Genomic DNA, 6,668 nt, shown 5'->3' with positions numbered 1-6,668 from the left:
GCTGGGCAGAACCAAGGTAATGTTGTTTGCCGTCGCTTGGACACACGGTACTCAGTACCGTGTGTACTGAGTACTGCGTAGTCTATGTTTTGTTAGCTGCCGGCTGCAAAAATGCTTGAGCAGAACCAACTAATGCTTCATCAGAACATCATCAGAATTCATCAGAACAGAGCTATAGACGGGCAAACCCTGCCCAACAGAGGGTCACATGTGTTTCCTATAAAAGCTCGCAGCGATACGTGCTCTTATGTAGCACGTATTGAGCAACAGAAACAGAACCAACTAATGCTTCATCAGAACATCATCAGAATTCATCAGAACAGAGCTATAGACGGGCAAACCCTGCCCAACAGAGGGTCATATGTGTTTCCTATAAAAGCTCGCAGCAATACGTGCTCTTATGTAGCACGTATTGAGCAACAGAAACGTGTCTCGGGAGTTTTTCATGTCTCTTTACAGTTTTCTCATTGACACTTCTGATCTAACTATAATATTTCAGCAGTTGAATAAATAATTGAGACTAAATGTCTATTTAGGTGGAGTCAAAAATAATGCGCAAACGTCCGGAGATTAAAATCTGGCGCCACATACATGGCGTTCCGTGACGTGCGGCTCGCAAAACATGTCCTCTAGAATGGCCGCACAAGCGTTCCTGTGCTATCTCGGAGGCCTTGACGACTGCAGACATTTGCTTTTCTTTTTCTGAGCGAAATCAGATGGCCCTTCTGCAGAAACTTTTTTTCATTCCGCCTACTTAGATAATTAGTCTTAATTAAGTATTCAGCTTCTCAAATATTATAATTACACTCTAAGAACAGTTTACACCCTTTGGCTTGCCCCTTTTGCCACACAAGAATAATCGTCATCTGCCTTGATGCGTTTCCTTTCTTTATCGCTGCAAGCCCGGAACTTTCCAGTGACGAACGGCACGCGCGTTATCAGAAGGGGCACTCCAAAGGGTGTAAACCGTTCTATGCTGATAACGCGCGTGCCATTCGTTACTGGAAAGTTCTGGGCTCGCAGCGATAAAGAAAGGAAACGCATCAAGGCAGATGACGATTATTTTTGTGTGGCAGAAGGGGCAAGCCAAAGGGTGTAAACTGTTCTTAGAGTGTAGATCAAAAGTGACAATGAGAAAACTGTATAAAGACATGAAAAACTCCCGAGACACCTTTCTGCTGCTCAATACGTGCTACATAAGAGCGTTTTTCCGAGCTGGAAAGAAGCCCGCAAATGCACGCAAAATTCCGCGAAACTGGCCGCTCGAGGCACTTTGCTTGCATTTGCGGGCTTCTTTCACGCTCGGAAAAACGCTCTTATGTAGCACGTATTGAGCAACAGAAACGTGTCTCGGGAGTTTTTCATGTCTCTTTACAGTTTTCTCATTGACACTTCTGATCTAACTATAATATTTCAGCAGTTGAATAAATAATTGAGACTAAATGTCTATTTAGGTGGAGTCAAAAATAATTTGAGTATCTCCAAGCGACGGCAAACAAGATTACCTTGGTGCTGCCCAGCTACATGGCATATATATACATATATATATATATATATATATATACACACACACTTGTGTTGGTTATACTACAGTTCACAGCATGTACATTATCAACGCAACATTTTTTTTCTGTTTGCATTAGTTGGTTCTGATCAAGCATTTTTGCAGCCGGCAGCTAACAAAACATAGACTACGCAGTACTCAGTACACATGCGACTACGCAGCAGTAATTTTATTTGTGACAAATGCTTAATTTTAGAAAGGAGACTAATCGGCTTAGGATCGTGGTGACGTACGTACGTGACGCCAAATGACAAAAAAACAGGTATCCGAAAAATAATGAAATCTCATAGAAATGTGATTCATCGACCCTTATCTTGAACGTATGGTCACTGTGTGGGGTTCGCCTAAGATTTGGAAGCCATCTATATTTTTAACCCGTGCAATGTGCCGTGGGTTCTCCTGTAGCACGCCTAGCATTCCGGAGCTCAGGAGGGTGAGCGGTGCTTTTCCTTTCAACTGTCACAGTTCCACAGCAGCACCAATACGTGACCCGATGACAGGCCCAGTCGGGTACGCAGTGACCATTGGCAGATTTAGAGAAAGGGCATGGGGGCGCTTTCTGCCCCCTCTCATCTCCCCAGACACAAGCTTCCGTGGCAAGCCAGCAATTCTGCGCTGACAAATTTGAGCGCGCATTGAACCCCACCACCCCGTTCACTGCACGTTTTCGTGAGATCGCCCCTTGAGGCTGCCTCGCGCACGCCCCTTGCTAATGGCTTCGAAAATTCTCAGAGGTTATTTCTAATTAAACGTCTCCCCGATGGTTTTAAGCGTATGGCTTGGAGCTACCTAGTAGCCAAGTCGTGTTTCTTAGTGTATACGCATTTGCACCTAAATTGACGTCAAATATTCACCAACTGCAGAAGCTCAGCAAGTATTTTTTTTTCGACTTGATCTAGTTTTTAGTCTATGCAGGCCTTTAAAGTATAGGTTTGGACTTAGGCTTTAGATAGGCCTGTTAATTATGTGCTTGCACAGAGCTGAACTTTCATTAGCCCTCATCAACAGACATCATGCAGTCCTCTTTCTTCACCTATTTTTTCCCTTCCCGCAGCGCAGAGTATAGCATGGCTGGACGAATGGGCTTCAGTCCGACTTCCCTGGATGTTTCTCATTGTTAAACTAGGGGGAATCAATGCGTATCCAGGCACCCGATGGAAAACGATATATCCCCTCTGTCTTACCCGCTGACTGCATAGATCTTTTCACAGTGCAAGGATGAAAATGCCATAACCAGTGCCACGAATGAATCAATAAAGCGTTTTATTTCGGAGACTGTTGAGGATGTGTCAGGACCCGATTAAGCAAATGATGGCCCTGGGCTAACGCATTTGTGCCCCCCCCTCCCGTCTCTCCACTTTCCTTCTTGGCGTTTCCCCCACCCCACTTCTACACTTCTGGAACATATCGCAGGCTTCATTTCAACTGCACTAAATGAAAAAAAAAATTACGAAGTGCGACCAATGGGATTCGTGCGACAGCAGTGCGTTAGCATTCGTTTGACCGCACACACAACGCAAACGTAGCCAGTAACACGACTACCGGAACGCCCGACACATGTCCGTTCTATGTCCAAGCATCGAGCGTCAGGTAACGGCCACGTGGGCTAGTGGCCTACAGCCCCGACTGTGCGGGGCAGCTGTGCCGTGCATTCCAGCGAGCTGTGCGCGCCGTCTCCTTTCCTCTTTCATTTGCGCCGTGCGCAAACCGACGATCGGGGTTCACAGGGATAGTTCTAATCACAGAAAAGCAGGCTGAGCTAGCGTCCTGATTCCTGAAGGCCTCACAGCTCTATTTGGTGCTCCGGCGGCGACTATTAAAAGGAAACAATTGTTAATTAGTTAATAATCTAATCTAATAAGATCAATTTCATGAACTTCATTATGCTGCACTTTTGTGGCACATTGGAAAGCGTAATTTAAGACCTGGCTCTACATAATCAATTCCAAAGAAAAGAAACGAGCAAAACTAATCGCAGGGGCACTGGAGGTTGAAGAAATCGGCGCTTCTTTGTTGTTGTTTTTTTTTTGTATTTGCCCCGCATTACGCTCTTCGCTCGCTCTTCGCTCGCTCTTCGCTCTAAAAAACGTGCGTTTCATCACATCAGCCTCCAGTTTTTTCCGTGCGATTTCTTTCGCGCGTTATATCTTTCTTTGGTAATATATATATATATATATATATATATATATATATATATATATATATATATATATATATATATATATATACTGACTGACTGACTGACTTGACCTGACTGACTGACTGACTGACTGACTGACTGACTGACTGACTGACTGACTGACGTGTCCTGCGCCCTATTCCAAAATCGAACAGATGTGGTTCAGTTTGTTGGATGCAGAAAGCATAACAGGAACAGCAAAGTGCTTGCCCACACTTTTAAGGCCATGTGACATTCCGTGTACATCATGATTATCATCAGCTTATTGTTATGTTCACTGCAAGACGAAGGCTTTTCCCATGGATCTCCAACTACCCCTATCTTGCGCCAGCTAATTAGAACTTGAGCTGGCAAGCTTCCTAATTTCATCTCTCCACCTACTTTTCTGCCACCCATGACTGCGCTTCCCTTCCCTTGGCACCCATTCTGTAACTCTGATGGTCCACCGGTTGTCTGTCCTACGCATTACATGACCTTCTCAGCTCCATTTTTGCATCTCTTATTGTCAACTAGAACACTGGTTATGCCCGTTTGCTCTCTTATCCACACCGCACTTTTCCTGTCTCTTAATGTTACGTTTAACATTTTTCGTTCCATCGCTTTTTGCGCGGTGCTTAACTAGTTCTCGAGCTTCTTGGTTTACTTCCAAGCTTCTTCCACATATGTTAGCCCTGGTAGAATTTAATGCTTGCACACTCTCCTTTCTTACGACCGCAGTAAGTTCCCAGACAAGATTTCGTAATGCCCCGGCCTTATGTACTCCAACCCATTTTTATTCTTCTGTAAATTTCCTCGTCATTACCAGGGTCCCCTGTGAATAATTGACCTATATGAACGTACTCCTGCACAGACTACAGATTGATTGGCGATCATGAATTCTTGTTCCCTTGCCAGCCTACGGCAAGGGATGCATGTTTATAATATATATATATATATAGTCATATCGTAAGAAGCCAACAAACACTGACACCAAGGACAACATAGGGGAAATTACTTGCGCTTAATAACTGAAATAAAGAAACGATAAATTAATGGAAATTAAAATGGATGAAAGAACAACTTGCCGCAGGTGGGAACCGAACCCACAACCTTCGCATTTCGCGTGCGATGCTCTATCCAATTGAGCTACCGCGGCGTCGTTTTCCCATCCACTTTCTTGGGTATTTATGTGTCCTAGTAGAACCCTGGGAGTGTTAGCCAGCGCCACCACTCACAGACCTTGGCGGCCGACGTGGAACGTCTTTTTTGCCGCAGGTGTCACGAGAACGTGATCTTTTTTGGGTGAAGGCAACTGGTCAATAAACCCACATATGCTACTGAAGGCATCAATGTTGCCGGATTCGAGACCCTCGTTATGTAATAAACGAGAAGAAAGGGGGTTAACCGAGGGGCCCGATTTTTATTAGTCATATCATAAGAAACTCAAAGACTCGCGCAAGCACCGGCCGCGCATTATGCCAGAGCGTTATAACAGCGACAATATGCGAAACCGGCAGTATAGTAAGTGAAGGCGCACAAAGCACTCTCCAGTGTCAGCGCAGTTTGCTACGCTGTTCCCTTCAGGAGGAAGCACTTCGTGCCTGCCACACCCGAGCGGATTACTCTTTTTGTTTCTTCTAATGTCCTGGCACATCCACAGGCTGCAGTAATACGAAATGAAAAGGGAATGCCTATCGTCAGATGGCATGACTTAGTCGCAGGTATGCTTTTCTTGACACCGCTTTCGTTTGATTTTCTTAAGAGACTTGGGGGGGGGGGGGTTGTAAGTGTCTACCTAATGTCCTAGTGGTCATGTCCATTTTGTTTGCTGCTGAAGTGCTGTTTAGCTGGTAGCGCCTGTCGCTTTCTCACGCGTACCCCAGCCCAGCCCATCAGAACTTCAGTAGCAGACGAAATGGACGCGTGTACAAGGTGGCCACTTGCAGAGTACTCCCTGCTCAGACTGAGCAGATGAAAAATCTGAGCGCGAAATAATCCCCCCCTCTGCCGCTATTTTTAGTGTTCGTTTGAGAAAGGCACCCCTTTGATGCTACCCTGGATGCGCCCCTGGCAATGGCTTTGAATTTTTCGCAGACTATGTCTAATTAAGAGTCATCACAGTGGCTAGAACCGTATAAATAGTCGCGCGTCCTTGCTTAGATCTTCATTGTGATTAAGGGACCCGTACGGGGCCCGAAACGTCATGTTATTTAGTTTTCTTTTTTTTTTGCGAGTGCATGTTTTTTACGCGCCAGTATGTTTCCTCGCCAGAAGAGTTTTCGTCGAACACTTGACTAAACCATTAGTTCTTAGACATATTGAGTGCTAGCCATAACGAAGATGTCTATAAGCTATAGCTTAATTGATTCAGCGCTAGCTCATTCTAGCTTAGTGAAGTTGCATCAAGCTAGCTAGTAGCCAACTTGTGCTTCCTAGCGCATCCGCGCTTGTACATTCAAATTATGTCAAGTTTATGCCAACTACACAGGATCAGCAAGTCTTTTTTTTATTATGACTAAATCTAGTTTTCAGTCTGTATGCATGCCTTTTCAGTATAGGTTTGTACAGGCCTGTTAATTATGTGCTTGTACAGTGCTGAGCCTCTTTCGTTAGTCCTCATCAACAGACATCATGCAGTTTTGTTTCTTCACCTATGTTTTTCCTTCGTGCAGTGCAGAGTGTAGCGTGGCTGGACGGATGTGCTTCAGCCCGACCTCTATGCATGCTTCTCATTGCTATACTACAGTTCATCAATGCACTCGCTCCAGAGCGTGCGCATCGAGACACCCTATGACGAACTTTATATCCCCTCTCTCTTACATGTTGACTACATGGACTATTTCACAGTGGAAGGACGAAATAGCTATACCCAGTGCCATGAATGAATGAATGAATGAGTGAACGAATGAATGAATGAATCAATCAATCAATCAATCAATCAATCAA

Source organism: Dermacentor variabilis, chromosome 7 (genome assembly GCF_050947875.1).
Source record: "Dermacentor variabilis isolate Ectoservices chromosome 7, ASM5094787v1, whole genome shotgun sequence".
NCBI lineage: Eukaryota > Metazoa > Arthropoda > Arachnida > Ixodida > Ixodidae > Dermacentor > Dermacentor variabilis.
The sequence above is the reverse complement of the archived record's forward strand: the minus strand, read 5'-3'. Positions refer to the sequence as shown.